The sequence below is a fragment of the Lissotriton helveticus genome, chromosome 2_1 (assembly GCF_964261635.1).
Source record: "Lissotriton helveticus chromosome 2_1, aLisHel1.1, whole genome shotgun sequence".
NCBI classification, from domain to species: Eukaryota; Metazoa; Chordata; class Amphibia; order Caudata; family Salamandridae; genus Lissotriton; species Lissotriton helveticus.
The window spans coordinates 186,091,911-186,109,732 of record NC_136059.1 but is presented as its reverse complement, the minus strand read 5'-3'; positions in this window follow the sequence as shown (position 1 = coordinate 186,109,732).

The window sequence follows — 17,822 nt, the reverse complement described above, 5'->3', positions numbered from 1 at the left end:
ATGTCAATAACGTGCGCTCTCAGTAAAATAGACTCCATTTTCGTGGAGTCTATTTTACTGAGAGCGGACGTTATTGACATTGTTCGTTCTAAGAATATATATATATATATATATATATATATATATATATTACCTACTGGCGGCATAGGAAATCCTCAACATTCTATTTGGATTAACTTTGGCCCTGGTGGATGAATCTTTGCGAATTTCTCAAAGAAGATGGCTCGGTCCGCTGCGCTCCTTCCCTGAAAGTTTGGGGGGGATTGGTGAAGTGGGGGCTGAGATAAAAGGGGGGTCCCAAAACGTGTTTTCTCTATGTTATTTTCCATAGGACGTTTAGACACGGCTACAGGTCGAACGGCTGAATGGATTTATAAGAAATTTGGCAAAACTGTAGAGTCCGGCTCGCAGATTACGCTTTTTTTGGAATGGTGTAAATCCGTTCAGTAGTTGCTGAGAAAATTAAAGTTAAAGTCAATTATATATCTATAAGCGCGGACGGGTGCGCGCACTCAAGCGGCTGCGCGCGAGCGGAATTTTTTTTTTGCTGCGTGACGTCTGTTAACGTTCGATTCGAAGGAAATCAGGAAGTGTTGACCGCCATTTTGTCACTGCGAGTAAATATATTGTTCATTTCAAAGCGTTGGAACATGGAAAGGGGAGAAGGTAGAGATTGTTTTGCTGCGTAGGTTTTCTCAGGGTGTGCAGTAAGGTCCTTAAAGGCGAAAATATATATATATATTTTTTTTTAAGTTGCGGGGTGCGCGCACTCGGGCGCGCACACCTATTTACAAGAGTGTGAAAATGGAGATAAATCAGAAGTTTGAGTGCTTTGATATAAGGTGGCTCTGAAAAGAGCCCTTGTGTTAATTGAGTTTTTTCTGCATTTATAAGTAAGTAGCGATGCAGAGCCGGATGTTGCAGAGGAAGATTCTGTTTCTGCCTTCCTTCTTACTTAGTTATGGTTTTTTCACTCCCACTCCAGGCTTTTAGTCTGTGGATGGAAATCCATGAACCTAGACTCACCTATGAAAATCATACTATTGATGCTTGATTGAGGCCAAGGAGATCAGAGTGCATGTGTGTGTAAGGTGATGTACCTCTGGGGAGATGATGTTACGTTTAAACGTAGCCCCTGAGTGCTTAGTTCGGTTCTGTTCTCTGTCACTGTTGTTGATTTAGAGCCCCAAATACAAAGGCTTGTTGTTGCTTGTGAATCCCCAAGTGTATATTTGCTCATACTGATCCATAACGCCCCGGCGTATCCATGTCGTAGGCCGCAAGAGTGGGCGAAACTCAGCTGGCCGAGCAAGACTTGGGGAGGGGGCAGGAGCCAAGAGGAAACAAGGAGGGGTTTTCATCATTTGGGACAAAAAATATTTCTAAACCAATGAAAAGTTTTATTAATAAGTCACATGACCTGTTATGCTTACGTTACGCGCTCCGCGCCGCGCCCCGGATTGCTTCCGGGAAGCTGCGCTTCGCGCCTCGCGCACCGGAGCACTTCCGGGTGCGCTAACGCGGCGTGTCATATGACGCATTATGCAACAACGCGATACGTCGTTGGGGCTCCACCGGAACTGATTGAATTGGTAGTCTACAGTGTTTCTGGAAGTTTCAGACTGAAGCTGGCGTCAGCATGAGAGCACCACCATCCCGTGGCTACGTCGTGGCCATTCTGCGAGCAATCATGGCGGAAGCTCCCCACCGGAACTCTGCGGGAGTCGGGGGCCCCGGTGACTCTTGTAGAATCTTCAAGGCTGATGGGACGCTTTTGGGAATGGGGCCCATGCCGTAGCAATCAAGCGTCCGAGTTCCAGGGTTGTCCAGAGCCATCCTTGCAGGCCAGGCCCAAGTCTGTGGAGCCGACCGCCATTTCCTGAGCTCCGTGGCAGCCGCCTGTCGCTGTACCGCAAGAGTGGGTGCAATTCAGCCGGATGGCGGGTGAGACGCTGTAATAGCAAGAGCAGGCATAATTCAGCTGGCCGAGCGAGGCAATGTGCCGCAGGAGCGGGCGCAACTCATCTCGTCGAGTGAAGCGCTGGGGTGCAGCTGAGAAACCTCCACCTGGGGAGGTGGGGGAGGCTCGTTCGCGCCGCCTCTCCCTTCCAGTGCACCCCACGCCGTCTCCTGGCGCAGGTATATGTGATGGTTGGACCAGGGCACCGCAGGACGTGTCTTTAGGTGAAACCCTCAACTATGGCACCCAACATCCAGGACTTATGCCATTTGTGGAAGGCAGTGACATCGAAGCATCTCAGGGACCAAGCATATCCAGAGTCCTTCCTACAGCCTCTGCGTTCCTTCTTACCTAGTTATGGTTTTTTCACTCCCACTCCAGGCTTTTAGTCTGTGGATGGCAAACTATGAACCTACACTCACCTATGAAAATCTTACTATTGATGCTTGACTGAGGACAAGGAGATCAGTGAAGCGATGGGGTGTAGCTGAGAAACCTCCACCTGGGGAGGTGGGGGAGGCGCGTTCACGCCGCCTCTCCCTTCCAGTGCACCCCACGCCGTCTCCTGGCGCAGGTATATGTGATGGTTGGACCAGGGCACCGCAGGACGTGTCTTTAGGGGTGTAGCTGAGAAACCTCCACCTGGGGAGGTGGGGGAGGCTCGTTTGCACCGCCTCTCCTTTCCAGTGCACCCCACGCCGTCTCCTGGCGCAGGTATATGTGATGGTTGGACCAGGGCACCGCAGGACGTGTCTTTAGGGGTGTAGCTGAGAAACCTCCACCTGGGGAGGTGGGGGAGGCTCGTTCGTGCCGCCTCTCCCTTCCAGTGCACCCCACGCCGTCTCCTGGCGGAGGTATATGTGATGGTTGGACCAGGGCACCGCAGGACTTGTCTTTAGGTCAAACCCTCAAGTATGGCACCGAACATCCAGGACTTATGCCATTTGTGGAAGGCAGTGACATCGAAGAATCTCAGGGACCAAGCATATCCAGAGTCCTCCCCGGGGTATTTGCACAACGGTCCTCCACCCCTAGGCCGCCAGCTATGCTACCTTGACAGGAACAGTGTCATGCATTTGGATCGATGTTGCAGCAGGCTGCCATGTAAATAGTTATTTAATGAAACGTTTTACCCTGTTACTTTGTTGGTGTGTTGTATATATTTATAATATTTGCATAGGGTTTGTCGTTATTTTGGGCGGCGGAGCAAATTCACTGAAAAAACCATAGGTTATAGACCATATATAGTTAGGAATTAGCATTTACAAAACCTTGAAAATTCACTGAAAAAACCATAGGTTATAGACCATATATAGTTAAATATCTCAAGTCCATCTCTGCACTCGATGGAGATACAGGTCGTCGATCAGAAAATGTGCTGGCCACCTCTAATGGTAATAGCGTGGCCAGGGCTTTTGTCGATGCCTCTGCAAATTGCACAGGGTGCACTTGTTTGACATGCCGCACCATGGTATGTATGGAAAAGGAATATTTTTTTGTTGGATTTCCTCTTGAGAGAAACGAGTCACATATCGTGCAGGTTACTTTTGGTGCATTTACTTTCTTTTGATCTTCAGGATAAGTGAAAAATTGCCAGATGAAAGATTCTATTTTTCTTCTTAAAGGTAGTCGATCATTTTGTTCAGATTCGGAAGATGAATGAGATACGGTAGCCATTTCACCAAAGTCTTCCGAAAAATGTAGGACGTTGTTCTCTCTTGAGAGTACAAAAGATAGTGAGGGAAGTGGGTGGAGTGCTGCGTGTAAATTCCAGAATAGAAACTAGTAAGAACCAATTGGAAGTGTTGCTTTCATGTTGCATCAGGCTGCCATGTAAATAGTTATTTAGTAAAACGTTTTACCCTGTTACTTTGCTGGTGTGTTGTATTTATTTATAATATTTGCATAGGGTTTGTCGTTATTTTGGGCGGGGTGGGCGGCGGAGCCGAGCTATCTTGCAGCCATCATGGCGTCGAGCTCGGTTTCTCTCACTAGTTTCATATTTCTCATGAGGGGTTGTTCCTAATGTTTCTATTTTAGCGAGGTCAAAAAGAGATCCTATCAGTGGCCTACTGATTTTGCTCGATTCCTTTTGTTTTTTCTAACGATTTTTAAGTTAAAGTTTGCTAGCACGATACAGCGGCTAGTCCGCATTTTATATATATGTCTTTTTTATTAGGGGTGTCCTCCGGTGGAGTCGGACGATCTACCTCTAATAAACGGTAAGTGTTCCTCTGAAGGAATGCGTCTTGAAAGTGGCTGACTGTAATGTATGATATTTCACTCAGTGACTTTCAGGCCCATGCTGTTTCAAAACTGTGCATGTGCTTGAAGCAGGCGTAGGTATTGACGCAGCATTGTGAATATAGTGCATTGGTGAGCCTTGCTGGAGCTGCATCACAGTTGCGATGCAACTCTAGCAATGTATTACTTTTTCAGCACAGATGTGTTACGCATGTATGGTGTTTTTGTACCATGGTGCGCCACATTTCAAATGTGGCACACCATGGGTAACGGAGCACTAGCATACTGTGGAGCACATTAACTGGTGCATATCTGGGTATGAAGTAGTTAACATAAATCTGCCCCATAGGTTACAAATCCGCGTTTAGTAGATTGTTTGGCCTTTGTAGTTTTATGTTTTTTCTGTTATTCTATGTAGGTATGTAATATTGCAATATTTTTGTCACGAAAAAGAAGCCATGAGTATTGGGTTTGTGAAAGATTGCAAGATTTTTAAAATTAAAAAGCAACAACCATGGCATTGTTTAATATAGTATTGTAAATACTTATCTTTAACAATGATGAGAGAGTAAAAAAAGGTTAACCTGATGTTTTAAAGTTATTCACAGGCTTCTTTAGAGGAAGTATTGTATATGATTGTAGCGTGGGTGTTTCACTTTTTTATAGGTAATAGAATGCATTCTGCAAGCATGTAGTACTCCTCCTGCTACAACATAAATATTCTTCAGTGCTTATTTTCATTTCGTAAGTGGTATTGAGACCGACACAGAACTTCAATGGATCGGAGGGGCTGTTCCTGTGCATCTGGAGGACTGCCAAGCCGTTGCAGCAGTGGGAGTGAGGCCTCTTACAGGGGCGTAGCGCAGCTCCTTTTGATGTTCACAATTGCAGATAACAGGGTAGAGATGTCCGTGGAATTTATGGATGGTTAGTCACACTAGAGTGTGCGCGGCGCCGCTAGCACCTTATTACGGCACACAGGGGAGCCGCGTTGCACAGTTTGAGAATCAGAGACTTAGGAGATAAACCTTCATAATAGGAAGGCTTCTAAGTGATAAAAATCGCCGGTGCTCGACGTTAAAAATATCAATGCTATCGGTGGAATTTTCCACGGTGTTAGTGCTTCAACAGAAATGGGAACACATATCTGATAGAAAATCCTGTAACAATCTCAGTATTTCACATTATTGCGTGAAAAGAAAGTCTTTCGAAAGATGTTGAACGTTGTTCTCTTTTGAGAGTAGAAAAGATAGTGAGAGAAGTGGGTGGAGTGCTCCGTGTAAATTGCAGAATAGAAACTACTAAGAACCAATTGGAAGTGTTGTTTTCAAGTCACATGACTTCACATGCGCGTCTCAGGACGTGTACGCGGTGATAGTATCTGGTCACGTACACCATTTGGAAGTAGCGGTCTAATTCAGCGAAGTTTCAAAACGTGAAAAGGAGTAAATCCAAACATATCCGGATTTAATATATCTTCTGAGCTCGATTCAAGCATACAATTGTTAAAGTATAAAACCTTTTATATTTTTTTTTAAAATACCAAGGTGTGTACATTCGGTCACGCACGAAAGTTTAAAAAGACATTCGGCTCCATTTAATGAAAATTTTCATAATAATAAAAAAGAAGCCTAGGTTTAGTGTCTTTGACGTAGTATAAGTTCTTTGATGGGTCTATGAAGAAATTTAATAAGTTGCAATTGCAAAGTTTTCACGAAATATATAGGCGGGTGCGCGCACACGGTCGCGCACGAACGAAAGCCAAAAAAGCGGAGATAAACCCCCTTTATAATATGCTCCTGGAGCTCTTTTTGGTAGAATGAGTTAGTTCTGAAAAGAACTTTTTTTTTTTTTTTAAAACAAGTGTTATGTTGTTTTTGATTTTTTTAACTTGCAACAACATTTTCATGTGTGACACAGGATCAAAATGAAATGAAGAAATTTATCTTTTCTCTGGGCATTTATGACTCTCAATTTTTAGTTTAGTAAGAATGAGGCTCTGCTCTCCGTACAGAAGAATTTCTCCACACTCGTTGCATTTCATGTGCACCTTTGCAAGATATGGTCTCAAGTCCATCACAGCACTCGATGGAGATACAGGTCGTCCACCAGAAGATGTGCTGGCCACCTCTGATGGTAATAGCGTGGCCATGGCTCTTGTCGATGCCTGTGCAAATTCCACAGGGTGCACTTGTTTGACATGCCGCACCATGGTATGTATGGAAAAGGAATATTTTTTTCTTGGATTTCCTCTTGAGAGAACCGAATTGCATATCGTGCAGGTAACTTTTGGCGCATTTACTTTCTTTTGTTCTTCAGGATAATTGAAAAATTGCCAAATAAAAGATTCCTTTTTTCTTTTTAAAGGTAGTCGCTCATTTCCTTCAGATTCGGAAGATGAATGCGGGGCGGCAGCCATTTCAGCAAAGTCTTCCGAAGGGTGTTGAACGTTGTTCTCTTTTGAGAGTAGAAAAGATAGTGAGAGAAGTGGGTGGAGTGCTCCGTGTAAATTGCAGAATAGAAACTACTAAGAACCAATTGGAAGTGTTGTTTTCAAGTCACATGACTTCACATGCGCGTCTCAGGACGTGTACGCGGTGATAGTATCTGGTCACGTACGCCATTTGGAAGTAGCGGTCTAATTCAGCGAAGTTTCAAAACGTGAAAAGGAGTAAATCCAAACATATCCGGATTTAATATATCTTCTGAGCTCGATTCAAGCATACAATTGTTAAAGTATAAAACCTTTTATATATTTTTTTAAAATACCTAGGTGTGTACATTCGGTCACACACGAAAGTTTAAAAAGACATTCGGCTCCATTTAATGAAAATTTTCATAATATTAAAAAAGAAGCCTAGGTTTAGTCTCTTTGACGTATTATAAGTTCTTTGATGGGTCTATGAAGAAATTCAATAAGTTTAGATTGCAAAGTTTTCACGAAATATATAGGCGGGTGCGCGCAGTCGGTCGCGCACGAAAGCCTGGAAATGCGCTATCCATTTTATTGAGAACTGTTGCCGAGAGTGCGCACACCGGGTCATGCACGAAAGTTTAGAAAGGCTATTTTTATTTACAGACAAATTTTAATGCGTTGAAAAAAAGGCAAGGTACAGACTTTCTAATTCTGTATCGCTTTACAAGGAGTCTCTATGGAATTGAACAGTGAAGAAAACGGCTTGTTTCCGAAAAAAATATTGCCAGAACTTTATTGACAAAAGTATAGGTTGTATACACGAGATATTTCGGAATTAGCATTTTAAAAACCAATGAAATTCACTGAAAAAACCATAGGTTTTACACACGTTATAGTTAGGAAGTAGCATTTACAAAACATATGAAATTCACTGAAAAAACCATAGGTTTGACACCAGTTATAGTTAGCTGGAAATTTTACTGATATAAAACCAATGAAATTCCACGTTATAGTTATTTGGACTCACTATAACTTGCGCATGTAATGCACTGCTGATGACGTCACATATTACATCACTCATGACATCACTGATGACACCATCCTTGTGACACAGTGACAGACCTCCTTTCACTGTAATCTAACCCTTGAAACACATATTCAAAAATAGAAACTAGAATTTTCAAAAAAATGGAGATACCCATACCAGTTACAACAACCAATTCAATAATTCCACCATCTATATACACATGCACTAATTCACCAACAGTTCTATATAGTCACTCATACATATATTCACTAACATATGTAGTGATACACCTACACATCCTGTTACACACCGACAGTCATCCAAAAGTTATTCACACACATACTCACACATGCAAATAAACTATTGAACATCCATTTATTTGCATAAACAGCTATACACACACTACCACTTTACTTCTAAGGAAACTTACACATACTTACTCTCTTAAAAAATCACTTATAGAAACACATACTAATTTAAACAGGAACTCTCACAATACCTCACTCTCACATATACTCGCTTATATACATCAATATTCACATATACTACATTAAAACATATGTATTTACTGACAAAGACACTAATAAGAGAGTCATTCACTCACTAACACAGACATATACACACTCATCCACACATACAGTCCTGCACATATGCTGTCTTCAAAACACATACAAACAGAGACTCAGTCATTCTTGCATCTATGTACTAAGTAATACCCCCACCAAACCATGCAAACACTCATACTGATACTAAGAAAAACATCTAATAACCTATATACATACACATGTACCTACTCATCAACCAATGCAGCCACTTATACACAAAGTGAAACACTAATACATATATGTAAATATTTAAGCATTACTCACTAATATATGTATTCACTAAGATATTCAATAATATATACATATATAACACATGTTTATTTTTCAGAAAGACACACATTCACTGGATGGTGTCATCAGTGATGTCATGAGTGATGTAATATGTGACGTCATCAGCAGTGCATTACACGCGCAAGTTATAGTGAGTCCAAATAACTATAACGTGGAATTTCATTGGTTTTATATCAGTAACATTTCCAGCTAACTATAACTGGTGTCAAACCTATGGTTTTTTCAGTGAATTTCATAGGTTTTGTAAATGCTACTTCCTAACTATAACGTGTGTAAAACCTATGGTTTTTTCAGTGAATATATATATATATATATATATATATATATATATATTTCAATCGCCATTTTCACACACTGCCCTGCCCGCTTTCTGTGGTGATCTGTGATTCGGGCCGTGATGCTGAAAAAATCCAAACACGATTTGGTGCCATGCCACGCTCCCAAGTAATAGTAGAAGTACACTTTTTATTCAGGAATATTTAACACAAATAAACATTTTCCCCAACGCGTTTCAGAGATCAGCCTCTCCTTGATAACGGGTTTGGGTGAGACACACGTTCAACCAATCAATATTCACCTCCGTGTAAAGAGTAATGCAAGTAGAGAGAGGACTGTACCGGTCCAAGAAGATCACTTATAAAGATATGTTTCTATGGGCACCATTTTTACATGGATTTCAAAGTTGTTTAAAGTTCAACACCTAAAAATTCCTTCACTCAGTTGTATGGTGGTTACATTTCACCACCATACTTGTTAATTAAATAAAGTTTGGGTGCCTCCAATCGAATCTATTTATATAATACATACATAGACTGGTAAATAACGTGATGGTTGCACTAAGATGTTTGTCTGGTAGAGAAATTCTTAACATTTTTTTAAATGATTATATTGATGAAGTCCTCTCTATATAAATATACACACACACACACACACAACTGAGAAATATAATTGCACCGAGTAAGCCTTTTCTCTGTCAAATAACTGATCAGCCCTCTGTGCATTTTAGAACCTACTTCCACTTCTTGACACTTAGGGGTATATTTGCAAGGGGATAACACCACTAGAGCGTCACTTTTATCGACGTTCTGGTGGCACTAAGCCCTTTTCCATATTTACAAAGCGTTGTTAAGCCACTTTTTGTGTAAATCTGAGATCTGAGGCAGCGCCCAAAACTAACGCCATACAAGGGTATGAGTTAGAATAGTGAAACGAGAAGAATTATTTTAATTTCTCCTTGTTTTTGCTTTTTCTATGTGTGAGGCATACTGCACCACACATAGAAAGAGCAAAATGCCATTAATAATTGTTTATGTGTAGGACGGTGTCCCTTCCAGCACATAAACAATCCGTAAAATAATGACAATTTGCTACTTCTATGTGTGCCGCAGAATGCAGCACACATAGAAGTAACAAATCTCCATTATGGATTGTTTATGTGCAGGAAGGGACACCTTCCTGCACATAAACAATCATTACCTGCAACGCAGGCCCCCTTCCACTATCGTGCAAGGGTGTCTGCATTGGCGCTACGCAACTAATTTAAGTGCCAGCACTAGGGAAAACAAATGGGTGCACTGTATTGTTGTAAATATGGCGCATCTCTGTGCCTTAGAAATGTCGGAGTGCGGCACGGGCACATTTGGCGCAAACCTGCATTCTGACATTTCGTTGGAAATATGCCCATTAGCTCTTTCCTTTCCTACTCTCTATCATAATCTGTAGTGCCTCTGCGTCTAAAGCAAACCACTCTCTAGTCTGAGGAACACTAATCAGGGTATCACAGGCAATATTCCAAAGACCAGCTTCCAGGCAGTTGTCAGCTGCTTCAAAGGTAGATTTCCTTTTCCTGCCTAATTTAAAAAGACCAGGGTCCATATTACACATAGTGCCACAGGGGCAACGGGCGTGTGCACTCATATTTTGAGCTCCAGGGGCACTTTGGTACTACAGAAGGGACTGCAGCCTGCAGCCTTTTCTGTAATACTGATAGCATGCTGTCGCACATGTAGTGTCAGCAGTATCCTAAGAGGGCTTTACCTTATTTGCCTGGGGGCATGGCCCTATGAAAATGCGGCAATCCCTTTGTCTCTCCGCCCATGCTGTATTACTAATGCAGGTGCAAAGTCAAACATGCCCTTAGGAGGTGCACCACAAAAAGGTGGCACACTGTCAATGTTCTCCCAAAGGATAGCCCTTTTGAGGGGTGAAAGGGGATCCCATGGACTCCCCCAGCAACCCTCTGCAGGCGGGTGCAGTCACTCACTGCACAGGCGTGCAAGAGGATCTCTATCCTCTCTTTTAAGTGCAGCAGGGTGGTTGCATGCACAGAGACACCCATAGTGACTTTGAAGCAGCTGCTCTGTATTTCACTGAATTCACTACCCCAAGGCAGCAGGAGATTGCAGCTGACCTGGGCCGTGCATTTTTTGTAATAGGGCGCTCTGTGTCTGTTTGAGCCTGGCACACCTGCTTAAAGCTGCGCCGTGATGCAAACAAGGACAGTACAAACTATATGTAATATATGCCTAGGTCTTGTGGCACACCTGTTTCCCATGCAAATGGCATTCATGGTTGGATTCCAAAAATAGTAAAAAAGAAAATTTCCAATTATACAGAAGGCAACTCTTGTTCTCTTGAAGGTGCCTGTCTCCCTTTGCATAACAAATTCGCCATGTTGTCCTAAGGTGCATATTTACAGCCTGCTATGATTTATGAGAGTCATTGGTCCCAAATGCACCTGCGCAGCGCTCGCGATTCAAAATCCTGTGCCTCAGTAGTTCATACAGAGCTGATCTTCTATTACATTCTGGTTCTTGTAGTTCACTTCCTACCACTCTAAATTCACGACTACAAGTACCAGAATGCAAGTAAAACAGCAGGGCAGGAAGATGCTATTCATGTGTAACTGGAACATTTGACCGTTTTGGTCCTGCCCAATCATGAATTGCTACAGGGTGACCACATGTATTGGTGATCACTTTCAGACCGCCAGAGCCGGCTTTAGCGCTGTTGATGCCCGGTGCAAGAATCTTTGTTGGTGACCTCCTTCTTGATGGATTGCAGCACTACCACCCTCCAAAGGTACCCTCATCTCTCTTGAGTCTCCCCTCTGACATGTATTTATTGTAAAGGGTTTCTCATCCCAATGTAGTGTCAGAGTGCTTTACAGAGCCAACAAATTATACAGTGACAATGATTCATACCAGTGTGTAAGTCTATGTATAAAAAACATTACTTAAGACAATTGGACTACAAAGTGTAGAGTCACATGTCATACTTACTGGTGGGCATTATATGATAAGAGTGTTTGGTCTGGAGAAAGGAAGGGGAAGTTTTACAACATTTTCACTCAGCGCAGTGACCAAAGTTTCTGCGCAAAGTTGCATGAAAAAGGAGAGAGCAGAACAGCACCATATCTACTCAGATCTGGTGCTGCTGCACTCTCTTCTAGTTCTGATGTACTTTAGACTGACTTGCACCAATACACACACCCTTGTACCATTCGGCAAGGGTGTGTGCATCATGACAAGCATAGGTTTGTACCGGAAAGGCACTCTTCCAGCACAAAATTCTGTTCGGTGTGGCACACGTACAAAGTTGTAGTGCTTTGGAGAAATACATTTGTTTTCTAACTTACAATCTCGTGGGAGAGCATTTGTTTAAGCTCATCCTTTTTTACCAAAATTAGTCGTTAAGGATTAGAGTAAAAATCCAAGGGTGAGTGCATGAGAACGTTCATGTACCACCAATGGTATACCTCCTTTGTGGAACGTGGCACATTGTGATACTTTATGTTACTCTATTGTTACTTTCTAACACAATTCAGGATTTGCACTGGAAAGTAAACCCTAAATCAGCACTTTGCACCAGGCTTGTGTCACTTGTGTTCCAAACCAGGCACAAAGTGTTATTACATCCACCCGATAAACACATTTTCAAACCTAACAAAATGTTTTGGGTTGTTGTGCTAATATAATTGTGTTACTTCCCATAGGAAGACTTTTTGGCAAACTTAGAATAACTAATGAGTGAGAAAAAAAAGCACAATAATGTTCCAAACCTATGTCTTGCAATTCAAATACAGTTTGTTGATGCCAGTTCAAAATGCTACTTTAGAAGGACTGTAAAATATTAACTCCAAGTAACAAGAGAATCTCTATAACAAAAACATTGACCCACTGACCTATCTACACAAAATAAAAATCTTTGATCTGTTGTTTACAAATTCAAAGCATCGGGTATATTATGCTACTTCAAAATGTGACTTAAATAAATATAGATCTCTCCATCTAGCGCCTATACCACCAGATTCATCATATCATTTTTATTACCTCCTGAAAAATGCCGGGCAAACAAAGATGTCTGCAGGCAGTTCCTACCTCTCCGTAGCCTTCCATGCAAAGGGCAGCCCCTTCAGCTTGACACCCAGTGCAGCGGCTGCAGTCCCACCGCCCTACAGCCGGCACTCTTGGTTTTTCAGCCAAAAGCACCAATGGTGCTGTTACATGTAGACTCATAATTATCAATAGCACCCTGTATGAACTTAGGAATCCTGAACTTGGGTCAGCCAATCAGAGTGTTTACAATGCTGCATCTAACTGCTGTTGGTTGTTTGGCTCCGTTGTAAGAAGTAAGGCCATAGAGCAGGATGGCGCAGCCAACCTCTTTATCTTCATATGTCGGATGTGATTAGAGGGACGAGTGGTAATAGCCTTATTGTCCATATGCTGTCAGGAGATAACTGCTGTTAATTGTTCATCCTCTCATTATGCACTCTTAGCTTCAGCTCAGGCCCATAATTGCTGTGAGGGCACTGAAGAGAAGTGTACTGGTGTAAACGGTGTGCAGTCATAATATCGAGTTGTTTTTTTCGACTGGACAGAATATCGAGTAAAAAATATAGAATGGACATAATATCGACTAGACATAATATAGACAACAAAAATATCGACTAAAATGGACATAATATCGAATCAAAAATATAGAATGGACATAATATCGACTAGACATAATATAGACAACAAAAATATCGAATTTAAGGTAAGTTAATAATATTTTTAATTTTTTGTGTAATATTATTCTGTAGCGGGTTGTGGGTTTATAGGGGAATAGGGTGGGAAGTAATTTAAATATAATTAATTAAATCTGTAATATAATAGTAATTGTTAATTAATTATTAATTGTTAATTAATTAAAATATAATTGGTAATTAATAATAATTGATTAATTGATCAATAATTATATTTTAGTAAAATATTTTCGGTAGCGGGTTGTGGGTTTATAGGGGAATAGGGTGGGAAGTAATTTAAATATAATTAATTAAATCTGTAATATAATAGTAATTGTTAATTAATTATTCATTGTTAATTAATTAAAATATAATTGGTGATTAATAATAATTGATTAATTGATCAATAATTATATTTTCGTAAAATATTTTCTGTAGCGGGTTGTGGGTTTATAGGGGAATAGGGTGGGAAGTAATTTAAATTTAATTAATTAAATATGTAAATTAATAATAATTGTTAATTAATTATTATTTTGTAAATAATTAAAATATAATTGGTAATTATAAATATTTAAAGAATAAATAAATAATAATTAGTAAATTAATTTCTGTAGTGGGTTGTGAGTTTATAGGGGGATAGGGTGGGGAGTAATTTAATAATAACTAATTAAATATGTAAATTAATTACATTTGTTAATTAATTAATAATTGACCATTAAATAAAATTAACTTCGTAAATAAAAGTAATTGGTTTTGGAAATTAAATTTAAGTTTTGGGTTTTTGGGTAGAGGGGTATTTTTAGGGTTCAGGGTCAGTTTTGGGTTTTTGGGTAAAGGGGTATTTTTAGGGTTCAGGGTCAGTTTTGGGTTTTTGGGTAAAGGGGTATTTTTAGGGTTCAGCGTCAGTTTTTAGTTTTTGGGTAAAGGGGTATTTTTTATGTTCAGGGTCAGTTTTTAGTTTTTGGGTAAAGGGGTATTTTTAGGGTTCAGGGTCAGTTTTTAGTTTTTGGGTAAAGGGGTATTTTTAGGGTTCAGGGTCAGTTTTTAGTTTTTGGGTAAAGGGGTATTTTTAGGGTTCAGGGTCAGTTTTCAGTTTTTTGGTAAAGGGGTATTTTTAGGGTTCAGGGTCAGTTTTTAGTTTTTGGGTAAAGGGGTATTTTTAGGGTTCAGGGTCAGTTTTCAGTTTTTTGGTAAAGGGGTATTTTTAGGGTTCAGGGTCAGTTTTTAGTTTTTGGGTAAAGGGGTATTTTTTATGTTCAGAGTCAGTTTTCAGTTTTTAGGTAAAGGGGTATTTTTAGGGTTCAGGGTCAGTTTTTAGTTTTTGGGTAAAGGGGTATTTTTAGGGTTCAGGGTCAGTTTTTAGTTTTTGGGTAAAGGGGTATTTTTAGGGTTCAGGGTCAGTTTTCAGTTTTTTGGTAAAGGGGTATTTTTAGGGTTCAGGGTCAGTTTTTAGTTTTTGGGTAAAGGGGTATTTTTAGGGTTCAGGGTCAGTTTTTAGTTTTGGGGTAAAGGGATATTTTTAGGGTTCAGGGTCAGTTTTCAGTTTTTTGGTAAAGGGGTATTTTTAGGGTTCAGGGTCAGTTTTTAGTTTTTGGGTAAAGGGGTATTTTTAGGGTTCAGGGTCAGTTTTTAGTTTTTGGGAAAAAGGGGTATTTTTAGGGTTCAGGGTCAGTTTTCAGTTTTTGGGTAAAGGGGTATTTTTAGGGTTCAGGGTCAGTTTTTAGTTTTTGGGTAAAGGGGTATTTTAAGGGTTCAGGGTCAGTTTTTAGTTTTTGGATAAAGGGGTTTTTTAGGGTTCAGGGTCAGTTTTTAGTTTTTGGGTAAAGGGGCATTTTTAGGGTTCAGGGTCAGTTTTGGGTTTTTGGGGTAGAGGGGTACAGTGTAAAAATAAAGTAAAATTAAATTTAACTTAAATTAATTTAATGAAATTAAATTAAAATAAATTATATTATATTAATATGTTTATTTAATAATATGTTTATATATATATATATATATTTTTCCACCACACTCGTTCTCCAATCCTTCAAGAACGACGTCCAGGCCAACAAAGTTAAAAAAACTGGTGTTTATTTCACAGCCCACTCAACGCGTTTCGGGAACCACTTCCCTTGCTCACGAGTAATCGTGTCTGTTTACACCCAGTGTTTTAAGGTCTGTCATGTGATCAGAAACAAAATAAACATAATAAACAGACTACCATTTCATTAGTCCTCTGGAGCTATGAAGACAGATTTACATGCTTTGTCAGTGAAGCGTGGCACATTTGATACACCTCATTCAATTTTGTTAAATACATTCCTGCATCCTTCGATTATAACACAAGAGACAAATTAAATATTGGCGGCAAGGTTCGGCCAAAAACAATAAATAAGTCCAAACTCATGATTAGCGTTTATATGCCTCTGCATCATGGTGACCGGTAACATTATGGCATTTCATGCGTCCATATAATTCGGCCCATGTGGGCTAAACAATAAAATGGAATTCCGTCCATTGCATAATTAATGTATCCAAGTTCGGCACACTCGTGGTTGATCCTATCAGATCCTACTGCTCATGTCGTGTGTTAATACTGTGATAAAGCCCTAGTGGGCAATGGAATCACCAATGTTCATTGGGTATCAAATCACTTGCCACTTGACGCATCGTGCCACATTCTTTCTGTACTGCATTAGCTGTCTCACACTCTCCCAAAATAAACGCTTATAGGTACCTGTAAAAATAATAAATAAATGCAGTGATTATAAACCATACTCTTCTGTGTTATCTTCATACCAACCATTAAAAACAACAAAATACTTTAAAGCAGCTCGACACAATGTTATTTAGTTCAATATCCTTTTCATTCAGTTCAAAATCAATTTTTAACCAAGGTGTACACTCAGGGCTTCATCACAGTTATGTCCTTGGGGTTGCATAGTATGGTACTTAATTATGAACCTAGATTCCAATCTCCTCAGTTCCTGCACCCTATTGCCACCTCTCTCTCTCGTAGGTATTTGATCTAATACCACAAATGAGAGAAGGTTACAATTGCTTTGGTGGTGTGTAGCAAAATGCCTTGCTACTGGATATTGTTTATCATGATTTTTTATGGCCCTTAAGTGCTGCAACACCCTGTCTTTGGCAGGTTTGATAGTGCTCCCCACATACCACTTTTTGCAGGGACATTTCAGGGCATATACCACATATTCTGTGTGACAGGAAACATGTTTGGTGATTTTGTAGGGTTCACAATCAATAGACAACTTACTTTCTTTGGTACTATGGCTAAATTTGCATGCCTTGCACCGCCCACACACAAAAAATCCTTGGACTGGGTTCTCATTGCGTTTTTTGTGCACTACAAGTGTCTGACAAATTCTGTCTTTCAGAGACGCTGGTCTCCTGTATGTTATCTGCGCATGCTCCTGGATACCTACTTTGATGTCCTTGTCTGTCATGAGGGCACTCCAGTATTTGTTAATGGCTCCTCTGACTTGTTTGGCTTGGGGATTGTAATCTGTAATGAAATTGACCCCCTCACCATCCTTATTATTGTCTTCCGTGGTTGCAGGATTTTTATCTTTCTCCATTACCTTGCGTACAGCCTCAACAATACATTTGTTGCTATACCCCCTGGCTTTAAATCTTTCGCACATGGTGGTTTTTTCTTTTTCAAAGTCCTCTACTTTAGTGCAGTTCCTTTTAGCTCTGAGAAGTTCACCATAGGGGATGGAATTAATCAAGTTCCGAGGGTGGCAGCTCTGCACGTGCAGAAGGCTGTTTCCAGCCGTCTCCTTTCGATACAGAGTTGTTACTAACCGTTCATTCTCTCTTGTGACCCTCAGGTCCAAAAAGTCAACAGTAACCTCGTTTATGTGGCTGGTAAAGGAGAGATTGTAGTCATTTACATTTAAAATGTCCACAAACTCTTCTGCCTCCTTAATTGTGCCATTCCAAACGATGAAAATGTCATCTATGTACCGGAGCCAGGTACGTACTCCGGTACGGTATTGGTCTAGCTGTCTGACAACTTGTTCTTCCCACCAGCCTAAATAGATTCCAGCAAAGCAAGGAGCAAAGCAAGTGCCCATTGAAGTCCCAAGCAGCTGGTGGTATATGGTGCCATTGAATAAAAAGTAATTCTGGGTCAGGCAAATATAGATCATGTCTAATAGCATGTCTGTGTGAAATAGGTAAGAGACTGATCTACTCTTAAAGAAATGTCTGCAGGCTTTAATTCCCATCTCATGGGGAATGTTGGTATATAGACTGTTCACGTCTAA